Consider the following 21,228-nt stretch of genomic DNA (forward strand, 5'->3'; position numbering starts at 1 on the left):
CCATGTGACCTAATGGAGATAGAATATTCACGTGTATCTTTACCTTCTGGCCATTCCACTGTCAACCTCACCTCTGCCCTCCTGACTCCAGGGGTGTGGTCCCTAGGCCCTCAAGCAGCAGTCAGACAGCCTCACTTGGGCCTGGGCTTTGACTCTGAGTTCTCCATCAGGTGAACTGTGGACTCAGGCTCAGCTCATTGATCAGGACCTGGTGCAAAATGAGGTCCACCAGCCAGATGTTCACCTTAAACAGAGGAAATGCTTTTCCCTGCAGCTGGATCAGCAGCAGAGTTAATGGTTTTCACATCATTTATCCCACATGTACAGATGCAAGACCACTGCTTCAAAGCCCACTGGACTCAGATGGTTGGCTTTTCTTCCTGAGCTTCTCCCAAACTCTCAAGGCCCAGGTGAAGGAGAGGTCTTTAGGTCCTAACCACTGGCTGCATTTTGCCTCACTCTGCCCTGCACATGACTTAACTTTTAATTAAAAAAAAAAAAAAAGCACTTCCCCCGAAGGTCTGACAAGCTATGAGACCTTTCAGTGGGAACTTGAAGAATGAGGAGGCATTGGGAATGACAGTTTACAAACTGTCCACAGGCATTGATTGGAATATTTTGGTAATAGAATAGTCTAAATGCAGTTAGCATGTTTGAGTACTTGATTCATCACGTGGTATTTGGAAAAAGTGCTCATCACTTTTTAATTTTCTCACCAGTGGAAACTAATCCAGAGTGTTCCTTAAATATCAGATTTCTCACCCATAACTCTGCCCACAAGTGGTTCATATCTGAGTCAAACATGCTCCTATACCATCAAAGTAGAAAGTAGGACCTTTCTTGAGATGCTCTTTACTAATAGTGAAAAAAAACATACATTTACACGATGTGAAACAATACTTTGAAAATATGACCCAGAATGTGAAAAAGCAATAGCACACTAAAATAAACACATAGAAACAAATAAGTCTTGACCATTTTTATTTATTATTGATGTTTAAAGATAAGTTAACTGGCAAATACATCGTCAAAGATTTTGCAGTACTTAGGTGTTGCCTTGAGGGTTCTTTGACGCAAGACATGTTGCCATTCCTTAAATTTAAAACTAAAAGAAATTATATGTAATTTATATAATTTATAAAATACAAATTATTTATATTTTATGAGCATAACTCCTTACCAATAATCATAAGCCCTTACCACATTCAAAATGACAATCATTTTCATCACCTCCTAAGGCTTTCTCATGCCCCTTTATGTTGCTTCCCTCCCTACCCATCCCCATCCCTGTCCCTAGGCAACCACTGATCTACTTTCTCTCACTATAGATTAGTTTGTGCTTTATAGAATTTTATATAAATAGAATTATACACTGTATACTCTTTTTTGTCTTCTTAAAATCAGCATAGTTATTTTCAGATTCACCCATGCTGTTATTTCTATCAATAGTTCATTACTATTTGTCATAGTATAGTATTTCATTGTATGGTAATTTGGATTGTTTCCAGTTTTTCACTAGTACAATTGAAGCTGCTATAAACATTCACATACAAGTCTTTATGTGGACCTATGCTTTCATTTCTCTTAGATAAAAACTCAGGAGCAGTAGTATTGTACGTGTGCGCTTAACGTTTTAAGTTCGGGTTAACGTTGCAGATTGATCTCACCTTGCTGCTTAGAGTACTGTTGACAGTACAGATTGAATGGATTTTATCTCAGACCATGCTAGTCGGATTAATCAGAGTGGCTGACTAAGTGGCATGTTATTATATCAGTGGGTTAAAGATGACCTCCATATATTAGCCTTTATATTGCCATTATACTTCCTCACAGCAGGCTGAAAGCCTGCCAACGCCAAACTCGAATTTTTCACATATGCAATTGCTTTAAATATAGCTCAAGTAAGCATATGTGTAGCCACTTAGGGCTTGCCTGCCTTGCATGCCCCACAAAACTGCACTGACATCTGCTAGCCACATTTAAGGCAAACACAGGGGCTATAAAAGACCCCATGCCACTGCTTGCCTCCAGAACCCTCTGACCCAGAGACTCCCTCTCCTGCTGCTGAGTCATATCGCCTAGACACATAAGGCCCTCTCCTATTCTCCTCTACCCCAGGAGTTACCTTGCCCTCTTCCCCTTCTGCTCAGTGGCCCTCTGCTGCTGCCTCTGGAAGGTCTGATGTGAGAGACCTCCCCTTTCTGGCAACCTGTCAAAGCACCGCCGAAATAAAAAGCTTCTTGGCTGGGCGCGGTGGCTCATACCTGTAATCTCAGCACTTTGGGAGGCCGAGGCGGGTGGATCACCTGAGGTCAGCTGTTTGAGACCAGCCTGGCCAACAGGGTGAAACCTCGTCTCTACTAAGAAATACAAAAATTAGCCCGCCATTGTGGCGGGTGCCTGTAATCCCAGCTACTTCGGAGGCTGAGGCTGGAGAATCACTTGAACCCGGGAGGCGGAGGTTGCAGTGAGCAGAGGTTGCGCCACTGTATTCCAGCTTGGACAACAGAGTGAGACTCCTTCTCCCTTCTCAAAAAAAAAAAAAAAAAATGTTTTTGGGCGCTACTGCCACCTCGTGGTCATGTCTTCTTCATTGATCAGCCCAGAAATCTTGGAACTCACCGCAAGTGGTGAGGCGGATGGGATTTTCGTGAAGAAGAAATTGGCATAGCGTCTACCCAGTCAGTAGGACAATCAATTGAAAAATCAGTCCTAGGCAGCCTTAAGTGCTCAGACTCTACATTTAGAATGCCTCTGTAGCAGTTTTGCGCAGCATCGCTCATTGCTGTACTGCAACAATATACTTTTTGCAGTCTCCTTCTATACCTCATTGACCTGGCCCAGAGGTAGTACCAGTAGTTGAGTGAACCCACACCACTAGAACTGGCTTTTGGGGTCTGAGATGCCAAGGTACTTGGGAAGGAGGTCAGCCCACTTACCTGGGTCCCCCCCCCCTCAGTTGACATTGGACATTGTGCACCTGTGCACCTGAATAGAAAAAGAGGGAGTGCATGCCTCTGGAATAAGGGTGAACCACCCTGGACTGCATAACAGGCTATGGTGGGAAGTGTTCTCTTTGGCTGGGTTGAGGATTTGGGGTAGTCTGAGATGTGAGGATGTCCTCCTCCCCAGAGACAGATAGGCAAGCAAATGAGCCAATAAGGCAGAGACATCAGGCCAAGGCTGGTATCCTAAGGGCAGCTGGTAGAGAGGCCTTTGAAAGCAGGTAGCATGCCTCTACTGTTGTTACACTCAATTATGATGTTGCAGTTGTCATCATGCTATCCCCTCTCCAGAGGGATATTAATATCTCGACCTTTGGGCTGAGCTATCTAGAGTGATACTTAAAGTGACTGAAGGCAAAAAAGTTTATATTCCTGCCCCTCCTGGAACTCTACAGGAGGTTGCTGTCAGGTCAAACAAGCATTCCTAACCATGAGGCATGTGCTGACCTTGCTGGCAGAAATTTATCACCAGGATGCCACCTGGAGAAGAGGTAAGAGCCCAAAGTCTTGGGAGAGACAGTTTGGACAAGAGGTCCCTGGAGAGGAGAATAGGTGCTCTCCAGAAGAAAAGGCAGCACAGTGTCACCACGGTAGGGACTGGGAAAACTTACCCTCTGCTTTGCCTGTAGCCACCCAGAAAGTAATAAAAATGGAAAAGAAAAAAAGGGAGAGCCAAGAAGGAAGGGTCTGTTCCTGCTTGGAGGAGGAGTCCTATCCTCTCTCTTACCCGAGCCCCAGTCTCTCCTTAAGTACCCAGGCCAAGAACCAAATAAACAAGGGGCTGCCTGGCTCTACAGAATGCATCTGGCAGGGAACTGATTCCACCTAATGGGGAATGAAATTAAACAATTAGGAGCGATAGTACATGATGGAAAAATTGTGTCCCCACTAAAGGAACCTGTATAATTAGAGCAGAATTTGGGAAGAAGCCACACAGAGGCATTGGACCTCTGTTCACATCTTTATTGCTGATGTGTATTTTTGTGGATTAGAAGACTGCCCACCATTAGACCTCATAATGGCCTGGGAAGACTGTCCAGGGAAAAGGTTAGCCAAGGCCAAACATCTCCTCCACCAGTTGGACATGTTGGAGTGGAGGCAACAAATGAGGTGGGGCAGGATGACTTGACAAGACTGGAGGAGTCTGAATTGAGTCCTGAGTCCACTCAATTGTTCCTCGGGGGGCGGGGCTCCTGGGAAAATCTTCTTTACTGGGCATGGTGGCTACTGCTAAAACAATTCAAGAGGCCATAGCTGCACTGGATTTAATAGAAACTCATGAAAGACAAACTCAGAGTCAGGTGCTGCCTGCTAACACTATAATACCCTACCTGGCCTAAATCAAAGTTACTATCACCACTCAGGCTGCCCCCTCCTGGGCCAAACAAACCACCTGTGGCCAGGCTCCCATGTATGCATCAACCATGAGATGACGAAAAGAGGTTATGTTAGACCCTAAGGCACAAGAAGGTCCCAAATTGGATGATCTCTGGTGAATGTTTGGAGCAATTGCAATACTTACTAGGGTTAGATTACGACCCCCTCCCACCCCAGCTGGCTTTCCCTTTGGAGGTAACCTTATCTTCCACACCTGTCTCTGATGCCTGCCAAATGGCTAAGAATCTTCTCTCACACAGGGATCCTGCAGTGTCGGAAGGCCCCTTCTGACAGACAGTTGCCCTTTCACTATATTAACTGTGGCTTGGGCACCGACAAACAACACTAGCTAACTCTGTCAGTCAGGGGTGCCCAAATCTCCCTAATGCCAACACACACACATGCTTTAAAAGGACCCCCCTCCTGGCAAGTAGGTTACCTGCTTGGAAGGGGGTTAATTAAAGGGATTAATTAAAGGGATAATTCCCCTCTTAACTATTAAAATTGGCTCAGTTTTGCTAAAAATATGCTTCTGTCCTGCTTGCCTCCCCTCCAAGATTATCCATTTCCCCATTATTGGAAGAGACCTCCTGAGGCCGCAGATAAACTCATGACATAAGACTAAGGTTTTTATGCTACTGGTGGGCACTTCCCGGAGGGAACCAGTTAACCTGCAAGCTGAAGCAGGACACTGAAGGATTATGGCCTGTCACAGGTGACATAGATAAACAAGGAACACTGACTCCTACTACCTCACCTATCAATTCCCCATATGGCCTGCCCTAAAAGACACTACTAATCAGTGGAGACTATAGACCATAGAGAGTTCAACAGGGCTGTTTCCTTTATTAGAGCACCTCTATAGGACATTGTTGCCTTAATGGGTGTCATTCAAAACATCAGTGGTAAGTTTATATTAATCCAGGGCATCTAAGGCCCCCAGAATTTGAATCTGGAGTTGTAGACTTGGCTAACATGTTCTGTTTAGTAAAAATTTCACAGTTGAGTCAAACACATTTCACTTCCACCTTTGAGAGTCAATAGTACGCCTTTACCCACTTGCTTTTGGGGTATTTGTTTCCCCTCATCTTCATTGTGATGCTAGCTTTTTGGGGGATACTTAATAGCCCTCCAATTGCACAGTCATTGCCAACAGGACATAGACACCTGCCCCTCAATTTCACCAGAAACTATGATTTGGCATTATATCGGTGACATCCTCCTCGCAGAACCTGACCAAGACTCTGTTTCACAGTTGATCACAACCCTCAGTAAACCACCTCTCACTGAGAGTGGATTGGCAATTACACCATGTAAGTTATAAGTCTGTAAAATTTGAAGGCTACACTAGGAACTCGGAAGGGTGTTTTTCCACTCCTGCCTGTTCAGACCTCAGAATACTACACTTTCCTCCTGCCTGTTCCCAAGCCAAGGACCAAGGACTACAGGCCAGTACAGGACTTGTGCTTGGTTAATCAAGCTACAGTGAGTTTACATCCAATAGTGCCTAACTGTACATGTTGTTAGGGTTGCTGTCAGCTGAGGACAGCTCGTTCACCTGCTTGGACCTGAAAGACTCTTTCTTTAGCATCAGACTAGCCCCTGAGAGCCAGAAACTGTTTGCCTTTCAGTGGGAAGATCTGGGGTCGGGTGTCACCACTCAGTACAGTTGAACCTGCCTTCCCCAAAGGTTCAAGAACTCCCCCACCATCTCTTCGAGGAAACATTGGTTCGGGACTTCCAGAAGTTTCCTGCCAGAGACCCAGGGTGCGTGTTGCTCCAGTACGTCGAGGACCTTCTGCTAGGACACCCCACAGCAGTCGGGTTTGCCAAGGGAACGGATGCCCTACTTTGGCACCTGGAGGACTGTGGGTATAAGATGTCCAAGAAGAAAGCCTAGATCTGCTGACAGCAGGTACATCACCTGGGATTTACTATCTGACAGGGGGAGCACGGCCTGAGTTATCCGGTCTTGGTCTTGCCTCCTAAGTTTCAGGCGCTGCAGGTTTTACACGGCTGTGGTGGATCCAGGCTGGGATTCCTTCTACCTTCACAGCAGTGAGAGTGGTCAGGATGATGGGCTGGGGTCCTTCCCACCGTGCATGCAAAGGGGCTATGTTTCAGTCTTTGATCCACATTCGGTCACCTTTCCAGAACTTTGCGGTCGGTAGGCAGCATGCAGTTTCCATGTGATCCTCAATACCTTTGCTGTTTTCTGTACCAAGTCAGCCACAAACGCTGGCCCATTATCTGAGCCGATTCCTAAGGGCAGTCTAAATCTAGGAATAAGATCTCTACACTTTGACAGGACAGAAATAGTGTTCAGACTATTTCCAATCTGATAAAAGACAAGCTCCTCATGCTTAAACCGCTCACATCAGTAAAGAACCCCCAACATTCATTAGGAATTATAGCACAATGCCTTCCTCACCTCCAATATTTGCTGACCCTTGCTGAATTGTCTATCGAGACACCTGTAAAGCTTCTTTTTTTCAGTAGGGACCTGAACATCTACAGTCACTGGGTGAGCTAAAGGAGGCTAATACTTTGGCTCTCCCTCTAGTGCTCCCAAGGACAAGACTTGCAATTATAAGTTTCCACTGCTCCCAAATTTGCTTCCTGGAGCCTCTAGACCAAATGGACAGGTAAATGCCTACCCATGGGCTTTTGGTGTAAGTAGCTCTCAGCCTCAGCCTAAAGTATTCACTAGACAGACACCCACTGGCAGCATATGGGGCACTTATCAAAACTGAAGCCCTGGTGGGGCAGAGAAAATTACTCTATGGACCGAGATTCCTGTTATGCCCTGGGTAATGGACAGAGCTGCCCATAAAATTGGATCAGCAACAGAAGCTTCTTTATTAAAATGAAAATGGTATCTACAGGATTGAACTACACCTGGCCCTCCTGGAGTGTCACTACTGTGTGAGGAAACGGCCACATATTCTGTCAGTGAGGTTAACTTGCCAAAACCCCTGGAAATGCCCCTGGCTCTTGCTCATTGGGGAATGGAGGGAGTATGGCCAGCACTTTCATAACAAGAAAATTAATGTTTTTCTTTACCAATGGAGTGAGCACAGGGTATAAGGGAGTCAGATAAAGGACAGCAACAGCCTACTACCCTTATTCAAATACTCCAACTTCCATATGGGGACGGGCCAAAGTGCCCAATGGGCCAGGCTGTGTGCAACACCCCTAGAAATAGAGAAGGCCTTCGACAAACATTTTACTAAGCTTCACATTTTTGGCAACTCCTGGTCAGTGGCTAATAGGCTATTGGGTTGGGACTTGGACAAAATCAGGGCTGGAACATACAAGGCTGACACATTTGGGGTAAGGAGATGTGGGGGAAAATATCAGCACATTGGCCTCCACTCTGTGCATCTTTGTACACCATACCTCAGCTCACAGTAAACAATACAACCTGGAAGCTGACAAACTAGCTAAAGTACCAAAGTAGTTAATCCTTTTGAAAAGAGGGGAGACAGCAGAACTTTGGTAAGAGATACCCTACACCCTATAAAGGAGAGGTCAGGGCATTTGGGCATCATGAGACCATGAAAATCAACTGTTAATGAGAAATAGACCCAGCAGAGAGACATTTACATGAAGCCGTTAGGGACTGTACCATAGACCAGAAATCTAGAGACTTGGACCTACTGCACAGGAGAAGGGCTATATCAGAGCTGGCAAATCCAGTCAATTTCATTGGGCCTCTCTCTGAAGCAGCAGGAACTATTACATATGCCACAACAATGTAGTAATTCCTACACAGGCTTACTCTTGGCTTACCCACGAAAGGCACCAAGCTCTGCTAATGTTATTGAGGAACTGATAAAATAGTTTGTATGGCCTTTGGGAGTACAAAAGTTACACAAAGTTATCCAGTCAGATCAAGACTCTCACTTCTCTGCAAAGAAGATTCAACCATAGGCATTACCAAAGAACACTGCTTGGATTTCTCATTTATTCTCTGGTCCTACAGTAGCAGGTGTCACAGAATGACAGAATGGGCTTTTTAAAACAAGGGATATTGAAAGAACATGTAGGACAATAGCATTCCCAGTAACCAAAAATACTGCCCATAGTCATGCTTACATTAAATCCATACCTCTCTGGCATAACCGCACTGTATTTTAATTCACAGAAAATGAGGAGACCACCAACAGAGATGCTGCAACCTCTGGTGATGTATGTACCCACTGGACACAACATGATTTACTAGTATTCACGAACATGGGGGCCCTGAAGTGACTGCCCACAGCAAAGGAACTTGGCTCTTTCACCTCTTGCTTCTTCCTCATAGAAAATCCAGAGCCTGGTCATTTCTTTTCCCCTCAATCCTGACAAGGATCTGGCATGGACCACTCACTCTGGGTGCATTCTCAGTCTTAGTCTGTTCATTACCCAGAATAAACCTAGTAAACCACCCACCACTATCTGGAGAGGGAAGCAACCTCATTTTCTGCCCATGTACTTTGCTCCACTAAGGGCACTATGGAACAAACTTTGACCTGCTCCAGACACCCAGGAGATTGAACCAACAACCCTTGTATCCGGTAACACCATTTGGGTGACTCCCAGAGGACAATCAGATTCCCTACTGCTGGCTGCAAATGACCTCCAACATTTATGCCTATGTTGTTGTTCTGCCCTTTCCTTACCTGAGAAAGTTCCTACCTTCACCAATGTCAATTATACCTCGATTGGTGGATCACCCTATCCCTGGTAATCCACACCCTACTGCTGGCAGAGTATGTATGGAAACAGCATGCCTCATACACACCACAGGGACACCCAACATAGGTCAGACTGGGAACAAAGGGAACCATGCTCCCATTTCACTGGGTCAGTCCACAGACATCAGCACTGAGGTTAGCACTTCTCCTCCTCTCTCTACTACCACTTAGTAACATCCTTCCAGCTAAGTCAGATTGTACAATTTCACTTGTGACTCATAGATGCCTTCTAAGCTCTGTGGGCCGCCTTTTCCTTCACATCAGATGAAACCCACTATTATTAACTCATGTGCCATTAAACAAATGGAGCAATGGGCCACTATCTATTGAGCCTCGTTTAAGGAATGCCCAGAGATAGTATGCACCAAATATTACAACCAGGATGCTTGTGATTGGTGTTGTTATTAATACTATAATCCAGATACAATACCCACAAGCCATTACGGGATTGCATAGATAAAATGATAGCTTTTTCTTATCCCTGGAATTATAATAAGTGCAATCGACACCCACAGTGTATACCTTTACAATTATTGGCTTCTAAGGCAATGCATACTACATGACATTACCTGGGCCAAGACATTTCTTAAAAAAAAAATCACACACACACACACACACACACACACACACACACACACACACACGCACACAAAACAACCAGCTTGGGAATTCTTCCCTAACCTAATCTCAATATACTAACTGCAAGTTTTACATAACACTCAATGGAAGTGAACTCTACAGCAATTGCAATGCTGGCTACCCACAGTGAACAACTCATAGCTCGTGGTGTCACAGCACAGACAGTTCTTACAAGAAACATATTTGATCTCAGGGAGAAATCTAACTACTGTTTGCATGGGAGTTTCTCCACCCACATTGATAACTATTTGCTTATAGCTATTGTGAAATTTGTCCAAAACCACAGTTATTAAAAACTTAGAAACTATTTGAGGGCAGTTGTTGCCCAATGTTACTTTTCTGAGGGCTACTTAAAAATCCATACACACTCCAAACCTACAGAAGACATAAACGATAATGAGAAGACATGTAATGAAACTAACTTGGGAGGAATGTTTTCATCTTCATTAAAACATTTTTATGCCTTGTCATTTCTTTTTCAACTTTTATTTTAGATTCAGTGGGCACATGTGCAGGTTTGTTACCTGGGTATATTGCATGATGCTGAGGTTTGGGGTACAAATGATCCCATCACCCAGGTATTGAGCATAGTACCCAACAGTTTGTTTTTCAACCCTTGCTCCCCTCCCCCGTCCCCCTCTAGTAGTCTCCAGTGTCTCAGTAGACACTTTATGTCCATGAGTACTTGGGAGGAAATTTATTGGTGTAGTCACACTGCCACCTCCCAAGGGGCCACTCCTGAGGTTGTTAAAGGTATACAAACCTCTTCCCTATGAAAGTTTCCGCTAAAATGGAGTCCATAAAGCTTTTGGTCCCCCACTGAAACACAATAATGTTGCAATACAAGGGAACATAAAAGGGACCTATGCCTTGATACAATTGATATTTTTTTTTTTTTTTTTTTTTTTGAGACAGAGTCTGGATCTGTCGCCCAGGCTGGAGTGCAGTAACGTGATCTCGGCTCACTGAAACCTCTGCCTCCTGGGTTCAAGTGATTCTCCTGCCTCAGCCCCCAAGTAGCTGGGACTACAGGAGCGTGCCACCACACCTGGGTAATCTTTTTTTTTTTCGTATTTTTAGTAGAGACGGGGTTTCACCATATTGGCCAGGCTGGTCTGGAACTCCTGACCTCGTGATCTGCCCACTTCGGCCTCCCAAAGTGCTGGGATTTCAGGCATGAGCCACCGTGCCCAGCTGATATCTATTTTTTTAAAAAATACTTGGTTTACCTGTTTTGTTCACTCACATGCGAGTGCCTCATAATTCAGAATCTAATTTGGTGTGTGGCTAGACTAACAACGTTCTTCTTGGACTGCCAATAACACCTGCAAAACCTATCCCACGCTCATGGGAACACATCAGTGCTATTTATTATTGGCAATCAACAGGAAACTCAAGCACAATGCACAACAGTCACAGCAAGGAGGAACATGCAATTGCCGACTACACCAAACGTGCCTATAGCCTTAGCCACAGCAACATATAAAATGGTAAATCTAACCTAATGCAGGGCTTGCTTCTGCCAACCTGATTTTAGAAAATATAGTGTAATACTTCTTCCCTGGCAACGCTGCATCATATACCTCACTTATTTAGATGAGCCGATTCTCCTAACCGTTGACATTCAATAACCTTATCCAGAGGCTTATCTCACGTAAATGTATAGACAATGGTGGGCTGAGCCCACGACAAATTTAGTTAACCCAGGTGCTGAATGCAAGGTGAATAACACAAGCTTGTTTGACTATACCATTTTCTGCTCCTATTAACACAACCTGAAACTTCTGGAACTTCACGAAGCCATGTGAACTTCCCTTCAGTGGAACAGAGAATTCAGGCAGCAGAGGGAGCCTGGAGGTCCTGTAAAGGAATCAGATGGCTTCCCTATCACAATCTTCTCATCCAACCCTGAAGAATATTTCCTGCACTTGGGATTGGTGCAAAATTCCAGTAGAATTTTATTCAACAGTGGAACCCCCTCCCTCAAGTACTTGCTGCCACCAAACCACACTAGCTGCGACTCCCCAATGTCACAAATGAGCTTTCCAAATAGTTCCTCATGGTACTAACTTCCCTAGGATCACTAATTTTGGAGGCAGTAGGAACAGCATATGTGTTGAACAGCACACCACAATTAAGAGAAACACATAGCCATGTTGCAGGAATTACCCACAGAAATTAGATAAACAGCCCAAGGACTGAAACTCTTTGCTGAATCTCACTGTACTTTAGTGGCCATGGTGTGAGATAACTGCATAGCCCTAGGTCAGGCTGCTGGAGGGGTCACAGGGCACAGGGGCTGTGTGCTTGCTAAAATTATCTTGCTGCATGTGCGTAGATAACACCAAGTTTTACAGATAGCTGGGGTCATGTACCAAAGGGGATATAAATGCCACTCTATTGACTAAACGGACTGGTCAAAACAAAATTGTCTCCTTTCATATTTATTCTACTGGCTGCCCAAGTGGGCAGATTGGCTGAGAACTGGCTTTTAAAATCCTAATTTGTAGCCTTATAGCATTCTGGGTCTTGAGGATGCTTCATCGCTGGCTCCCAACTGAGACTCCATGAAATAGCATACAACTTAGATTGTAAAACAACATGGGGCCAAGGCATGGACTGTTAAATAAGTGGATTAATATCTTTAGATGGTGCCTTGTATCTTGTTCCCTATATTCAGAGACAGCTAAGACCATTAGCTCAAAGCTCATTGGAACTAAAATCAAATGTTTACACATCCAATTGCTTTAAATATGGCCCCCAGTAAGCACATTTTTGGCCCTTTAGAACCCACCCACATTGCACCCTCTGTAAAACCAGACACACCATCTGCTAGCCGTAGATAGGACATACTCTGGGGCTGGACAAAAGCCCCAAGCCTCTGATGCCCATGGGAACTCTCTGACACAGAGACTCCACACCTGGCTGCTGAGTAACATCCCATAGACACATAAGCCTCCTGTCCAATTCTTCTCTCCTTTGGAAGTTGCCTTGAACTCTTCCTCTTCTGGGTGGTGGCCTCTTGCTGCTGCCTCTGGAAGGTCTCCTGCTGTGAGGGAAGTTCCACTCTCCTGAAACCTTTCAAAGGGCCACCCAAATAAAGCATGTTGTGTGCTACTGCCATCTAATGGTCATGACTTTTTCCTTGCTCAGCCCTGATATCCAGAAAATCAACACACATACTTAATGGCAAACTTTGTCAGAAGTCAAGATAGTGGAGAAACAATGGTCAGATATTGTTGAGATAATTGTCCATGGCCTTTCTACATTTATTGTAACAGCTTTTGTCTCTAACTATAGTTTGAAGAATACTTGTATGTCAACATTTGACTGGCTGCTCCTCATTTCTCCTGTGTGATTTGGGGCAGAGGGCAAGGGGAATTAATGCAAACATGAACCAAAACAAACTCTGACCCAAGAATCTCATATATTCTGCCAACATCTGTGAAACTGAGGTATGCTAGTTTGTGAGCTTGCAAGTAGGGTACAGTCTCAAACTCTTCACGTTTCTTGCCAATTTTGGTAATGAAGATGAAACATAGCATTCTGGAAAGTGATAAAACAAGGGTGCTTCACTGGCCTGGTTAGGGGATATGAGAAGACTCCTCAGGATTGGAGAGCAAATGCTTTTTCCCGAATGGATTGGCACTAAGTGCATTAAAGGCCCTTCCCCACTCACTCTCCTACCTATTAATGAAGCTGAGGGGCCGGATGCAGAATTAAACCAAGCTGTTTGAATCATGGTTTGGTTGTTGTTCACTCTCCTCTGCATGGGACGAAGAAGGGATGATGTCATGGTGCTGAGTCAATGACTTGCCAAACCTGAATAAGTGGTGTCAGCAGTGAAGATATAGAGTTTTCAGTGGAAAAAAAACCATCTGAAGTTTGTTTGGTTGAACCACACTGCTGGCTACTGGAAACCAAATGCAAACATGCCTTGCTTACTAGTATAGACAGAGTCTTTTCTCTCTCTCTCTCTGCATTTCCTAACTCCTGGTTCTCTTCCTTTTCTCACTTCAGGTGCTATAAGAAGAAAGATGATTAGTGGTGAGCCAGAAGTCTGTCTGTCCTCAAGACAGACTAAAAGGCATATGCATGGTAGGGTACTTCAGGAAAGGGAGGGACTCACATGTTCACAGAACTATTACATACAAACTCCCATGACACTATCTTATCTGATTTTCTGGGGAGTGGAGGGAAGGGGTAATAGGTATGAGGTAGATGAAAGCACCAAGACTGTGGAGCAGAGCTGCTGGGGAAATCAAGGGACAGAATGGAAGAATCCCTGAGCCCTTACAGTTCTGCACAAATGGAGGTACACAGGAGAGGATTTAGCATACAAGCTGGGGCAAAGAGCCAGAGGGATTACAAAAAAGACTTACAGTCCCCACCCCCCGCCTCATCCCAAGACTCCCCTGCAATCCCTACATTCTGGCCTGGACATAGGGAAATCCCCTAACAGCTCTTGCTGTAACCCCTGAAATTCCTGTAGTGAACTCTAGGTCTGAGTTCATTTAAGGGAAAAAAGTCCAGAAAAGCAATTGTTGGGGTTTGGGCATGGTTCACAGTGGGGTTTGGAAGCCAATATGACTTTGTACAGGGACGCCTTTGGGAAAGTTGAATAAACTGTTCTTGTTGCTTCTACTTATAAGTGGCAGGATTTGATGGGTCATATGCTTGTAATTTCTCATTCTACAGGTCTCATATAAAGTCATCCCCAACACAGAGAGACAGAGGTAGAGGGAAGTGTTAGTGGAACAAACTCCAATGAGATTTGTCACCAGTGGTTGGCTCAGGATTTAGCATTAGTGTCTCTACCTTCTAATGTTCAATATTTTCACTATATACATAATAATTGTGTCAGCTGGCCGGCTAGAAGTCTCAGTCTCAAGGGTCCTCAATGCAGTGTTATTACATATCTGTCAGCAAGGGTGGCTGATTTATGCTCCCAAATACAGGGGCCTGCTTGCCAAGTAATCTCTTGGGACTAAGCAGGCAAATTCACAACATTAGATCCCTCTAACAGGAAAAAATTGACGTCTCTTCATACAACCTGCCACCGAAAAAGAGGCTCAGAACCTCAATCAACTCCTTGAATATTACATACAGGACAAATCTGTGTAACTGATGATTTTGCCGATGGGGGCACCTGGCAAGGGGAAGCAGTCAACACCCAGAGAGATCCCTTGGGGAACTGGACTTGTTGCCTCCCTGATATGGCTACAGGGTACATCCCTTTTGAAAAGCAGCTAATGGCTTGCAATTGGGATTCTGTCAAAACTGAACAATCGATTCATGGAGAATTTGTTACCATCTGGCTCGATATTTCCATCTTTGAGTTGGTCAACTCAGACTCAATGACTAGCAGGTAGGAAGGGGTCAATAAGCTTGGCTTATGAAATGGAAACGGTAAAATCAAGAACAGTCATCTGATCCCACAGACATTTCTTTTTTATTATATTTATTTTCTTCATGTTTGAGAAATATTTTTTGTCAAGATGTCCCAGAAGGCAACATTTTAAAATTGGGCAATCAATAATACAAAATTTCAGATAAACTTGCCTTTCCAAATAAATCAGACCCTTGAAACAGAAGAAGCACCCAAGGGTTTCGTTTTTTTCTTTTACAAAACAGTTAAACACTTTGCAAAATGCGTACAAAAATACAATATATTAAAAAGACTGCCCCAACATAATACCAAACAGCAGCTTATAAAACCAAGCTATTCATGTAGGACATTAGTAACCTACACCTGGCCTGTTCTCCCTCCATAGACAGTTCCAGAAGTCAGTTGGTTCCTGTAAACTACCACGCTCCTGAAGGGTAGAGAGGCTATTTCAAAACATCCTCTGGGATTCTCTGAGGCCACGAAGCAACCTCAGAAAGAAATCATTAAGGAAAATAGATTTGAATGTAGCAGCTGGTTTTCCAGAGCCACAGATAGTACTTATCACCCCCCATCCCTTTCCAAATTCAGAACCATCAAGTACCTGCTATTTTGGGCAGAGTTCTGGAGGGGCTTGTCCTTTTTCCAGGACAGGGTTAGGGGTTCCTGAGGTTACCCACATGACAACTGCTGGGCTGGATGTCTTTCCCGGAATGGAGGCTGTACCTGGATTCTCCTTGGACATGCAGAGTCCAGCTGGGGCAAAAATCCATCATGATTGGCTAAGCAGAGCTCCTGCAGGCTCCTTTAAAACATACCAGGAAGCAAGTCCACCTTCTGGAAAAGAAATATGACTCATGGCAGGCTGGTAGGTAGCCAAGTATGCTGCAGACCCCACAAGTTCCTTGGAGATGCCCAAGGTGGACGTGTTTGCATAGTTCCGGTAGAATTTCACACTCATCAGTCAAAGATTGAGATGAGAGCTTCATGGAAAAGAGGAAGCGGTACAGTTCTCCCTTCTGAGGTGCCTTACATCTGCCTTGAGAAGAGATTATAAGATGGGTGGCCTCAAGTGCCACTCGGACAGGGAACAAGTTCAGAAGCCAGGACTCCAAGATTTCCTCAGGCCCCAGGCTAGGATCCCCACTTCCCTGTAACTTGGGGAAACATTTCTAACCTGTGGGAAAGGATGCTGTAAAGCCCATTGCACAACAAAGGCAAAATGAAACAAAAGTCTCTCATGAGGACAGAAAGGTCCCTTCATCAGAGAAGGCCCAGAGAGCTCTGAGACAACGAACCTAGAGTGCAAGCTCTTTAAATGTTCTCAGGGTCTCAGCATTGAAACTGGAAGGAGAGGTGTCAGCTAATATCACAATATATACGTTAAAGGTTTCCAACTCCTCAGATACTGTAAAGTGTCTGACAGTGAAGCAATGGTCATGTTGATCAAATCTTCAAGCTTGTCATCACCCAAGACAGCTTGTGTGTCTCCTGGAAAAAAAAGCCACAGCGAGAGTGCTGTCCAGGCCCAGCTGTCCTTGCATGACCCCAGACATACCAGGGAGCATTCTTGCATCACCCCAGAGATACCAGGGAGCATTCTTTCCTAGTCTAAGGCTCACGCGGAGTGTGAGATTTCATGCAGGCTGGAGTCCCCGACAACATACACCACCTGTTGCATAGTATTTGTCAGCCTTTTCTTCGGAGCTAGTGAGGTAAACAGACCCCAAATCTCCTCAGTCAGCTATCTGCTGAGAAGCCAAAGGCGCCAGAGAAGACACAGCATGAGTCAGGGGAGAGAAAGAGCTGGGTTTCAAGGTTTCCAAGAATGCAAGCCCTTATTCTGTGTGTACTGGCTGCAATGCATTCTGGGACCTACGGCAAAGACTGTCCCGTCATAACCAAAATGTGAAAATTACTAAAGGGGAAGGGGAGGTCAAAAAATAAACTTGTGTCTTTGTAAGATAGAACGGTCAGGCTTTTTGGTCAGTTAGTAGCCACTGAGGTACGCAATTCATTTCTGCAATTGCTGTTGCTGACGTCGGAGCTGCGTTTTCTCCATAGACATCTTTTTCTCGGTTCACGCCAGGTCTTGCAAGTATCCCAAGGCCTTGCTTAGGATCACTGTCGTGGGGACCTTAGAGCAGCTGGCCAAGGTGGGTACCTGGTCCCTCAGGGCCAAGAACTGAGAACGCGCAGGTCATTCCACCTCTTGTGCTGCAGGAAGTTGTGGCCCTTCCTCTTGGTCACATCCTCAGTGTCAGAACTGGCAGCACTGGGCAGCCTTGCTTTCTATAGGTGAGGGGCTCACAATCCCCTCATCCTCCTCATCTTCCGTTTCCCCTGGAGCATCTCCCTCCAGAACCTCTTCTTGGAGACCTCTCTCTGGAGCCTCTTCTTGGGAGCAGCTTTCTGGAGAAATATGGGCAGCGCAGTTGTGTTGTTGCTGGTGGATGGAGGTATGGAAGTGTTTCATGCAGGGGTTCAGACGGTCGACTCGAACCATGATGGTGATCGACTTCTGTAAACCCAGTCTGCCTCTTCTTTGCTGTCACAAGGTTAATTTCCTCACCCTCTGAGTTGTTTGGGTTCTCAAACCTGGAGCAGGCCTGAGTCTTGGCCTTGCCCAGAGTCCAGGGAGCAGTGGGCGCTGGATTGCCGTCTTCGAGGCTGGGAGGGCAGTCTGGGGAGGAGGGCACCTTGGGCGGGTTCCCCCAGGGCGCGCCAGTGGCGAGCCAGTCGCTCCCCGCTCTCTACAGCTGTTCCCAGGCCAAATAGCTGCTCCACATGCAGTCACGGTGGACAATGGATGCATGGTTCTTGCCCCAAGCTCTCGAGTGGCCCCGAGATTCCGTCTCATCCCAGGCGCACTGTCCGGATCACGGCTCTGTGCGATCAATCCCAGGGTCTGGGTCCCTGGCGCTGGGATCCTAGTCTCAGGGCGGAAATGCGGGGGTGGGTTGGTGGGTGGGCGATGGCATCAACTCGAATTTCTTCTGCATCTCTGCTTTATATGTAAGAGTGGCAACTGTCTCTCAGGGAGAAACTTAACCTTTTATTCTCCTGCTTGAAACAACACTACTAGTTCAATTGGACCCTGTTTACAGAGGTTTCCCCAAATATCTGGGCTTGCCTCAGTGAAGGATTGGCTAAGCTGAAAACTGATGGTGTTCACTGGCTCCTGTGTCTGTTCAGCCTCTGAACCAGCTATGCAGAAATAAAAAGAGGACTTGCTTTCTCTGCTCAATGGTCAGAACCCAATTCTTGGGACACTACCAATGGTCCAGCCTTTTGGTATGCCACTTGGAAAACTAGTCTGGCAGATTAAAGACTTCTTTGGGACCGCATGTGGAAACAAATCTTGACTACTTACTGAACTGCCTGGATTCCTCATATACAGACCCATGGCAAGGGCTCATTCTCTGATGAGACTAACTAATCAAGGGGATGACTGAGCCTGACTTTATATATCTAATGCAGAATCTCCTGCTGCATGCCAGATCTGTGACTCCTGACAAAAGCTGACACATGTGTTTCATGGCGTGGAGACGTCATTACATAAGTTGTGGCAACCTCTCAACTCTGATGGATCTGACTGTTGACTCTCCTCTTGGGGCTTTTGAATATGCCTCACCACTGTTGAGCTTTTTTCAGATTACAATGTTGCTATTCCAGTCTGATCAAGCACACTATTGTGCCCCTTAAAAATAATCCATGCTATGTTTTTGCATTAGAGAATATTTTTATTCTGCCAATGGTGTATTTTATTGCAAAAGCCACTCAATAATGACCTAATAATAAAGATGGACCATCGATGAATCTTACTGTCCATGGGCATCTAATATTACTGAGCAATAGCATGGTGGCCTTCTCATAATTGATTCAAAAATATCACTGACTCTACTTTCCTCACCATCTCTTGATCCACACACATTAGTAAGGAAGTTTGTTTACTGAATGTTGCTGTTCTTAGAAAAGGATCATCTCCTCTAGACTGCTTCCTGGGTAGGGACCAGGATGAAAGGAATACAGAGACTTTATTGGAAAATTTAGGATTCCTTCCAGATCTGTTCATTCCAAGTCCAGATGTTTCTTTCTTTCCTCTAACAGCAGCCCCAGGCCAGCCTGGTTGGTATACACTGTAGGGCTGACCAAAACTGGGAATAGGAGATTCAAACTTGCTGGTTGAAGTTTTAAAATTTTTATAAAATACATTTTATTTTGTTTTAAATTGATGTATAATTGTACATATTAATGGGATACAGTGTGATGTTTTGATACATATATATTGTGTAATGATCAAATCAGCATAATTAGCATATGTCTATCACCTGAAACATTTGTCATTTCTTGGTGGTGAGAACGTCCAAAATCCTCTCATCTAACTATTTTAAAGTACACAATACATTATTGTTGACTACACTCAACCTACTGTGCAGTCGATCATCAGAAATTATTTGTCCTATATAAGTGTAACTTTGTAGCTGTTGAGCAACCTGTTCCTCTCCCCCTTGCAACTACTCTCCTCAGTTTCCGATAGCCACTACTAAACTCTCTTTGAGGTCAACTTTTTTAGATGCCACATATGCCTGAGATCATGTGGTAGTTCTCGTTCTGTGCTTGGTTTATTTCACTTAACATAAAGTCCTCTAGGTTTGTCCACATTGTTGCAAATGACAGGGTTTCATTCTTTTTGTTGTTGTTGTTTTATTTTGTTTTTATTATAGCATTGCTTTCTTTTGGGCATACTTTATCATCTTCCTAGAGTTCTTATCCTATTATAGTCCTTAATCATTTTTACTTTTTTTTATTATTATTATACTTTTAGTTTTAGGGTACATGTGCACAATGTGCAGGTTAGTTACATATGTATACATGGGCCATCCTGGTGTGCTGCACCCATTAACTCGTCATTTAGCATTAGGTATATCTCCTAAAGCTATCCCTCCCCCCTCCCCCCACCCCACAACAGTCCCCAGAGTGTGATGTTCTCCTTCCTGTGTCCATGTGTTCTCATTGTTCAATTCCCACCTATGAGTGAGAATATGTGTTGTTTGGTTTTTTGTTCTTGCGATAGTTTACTGAGAATGATAATTTCCAATTTCATCCATGTCCCTCCAAAGACATGAACTCATCATTTTTTATGGCTGCATAGTACTCCATGGTGTATATGTGTCACATTTTCTTAATCCGGTCTATCATTGTTGGACATTTGGGTTGGTTCCAAGTCTTTGCTATTGTGAATAGTGCTGCAATAAACATATGGGTGCATGTGTCTTTATAGCAGCATGATTTATAGTCCTTTGGGTATATACCCAGTAATGGGATGGCTGGGTCAAATGGTATTTCTAGTTCTAGATCCCTGAGGAATCGCCACACTGACTTCCACAATGGTTGAACTAGTTTACAGTCCCTCCAACAGTGTAAAAGTGTTCCTATTTCTCCACATCCTCTCCAGCACCTGTTGTTTCCTGACTTTTTAATGATTGCCATTCTAACCGGTGTGAGATGGTATCTCACTGTGGTTTTGATTTGCATTTCTCTGATGGCCAGTGATGGTGAGCATTTTTTCATGTGTTTTTTGGCTGCATAAATGTCTTCTTTTGAGAAGTGTCTGTTCATGTCCTTCACCCACTTTTTGAGGGTTTCATTCTTTTTAAAGATTGAATAGCATTCCATTGTGTATATATACCATATTTTCATTCCTGTTTCATCTGTTGATGAGCACTTAAGTTGATTCCATATTTTGGCTATTGCAAATAGTGTTGCAATAAACATGGGGATCTGAACTCTTTGATATGTTGATTTCATTTTTGGGGGGGAGGGGGATCCAGCAGTGGGATTGCTGGATAATATAGTAGTACACCAAGTGTATAGCATTGTATAACAGTTCACTTTTCTCCACATCCTTACCAGCATATGTTATTTCTTGTCTTTTTTTTTTTTTTTTTTTGGCAGAGCCTTGCTCTGGCACCCAGGCTGGAGTGCAGTGGTGCGAACTCAGCTCACTGCAACCTCTGCCTCCCCAGTTCAAGCAATTCTCGTGCCTCAGCCTCCTGAGTAGCTGGGACCACAGGCATGT

At 44.5% G+C, this 21,228-nt stretch overlaps 1 pseudogene; it reads right to left on the reverse strand.

The window, feature by feature from the left end:
- Positions 1–17,136: 17,136 nt before the first annotated feature.
- LOC100610209 (protein L-Myc-like) lies at positions 17,137–18,001 on the reverse strand (annotated as a pseudogene).
- Between the last annotated feature and the right edge of the window lie 3,227 nt (positions 18,002–21,228).

The sequence above is a fragment of the Pan troglodytes genome, chromosome X (genome assembly GCF_028858775.2).
Source record: "Pan troglodytes isolate AG18354 chromosome X, NHGRI_mPanTro3-v2.0_pri, whole genome shotgun sequence".
In the NCBI taxonomy this organism is placed as follows: Eukaryota; Metazoa; Chordata; class Mammalia; order Primates; family Hominidae; genus Pan; species Pan troglodytes.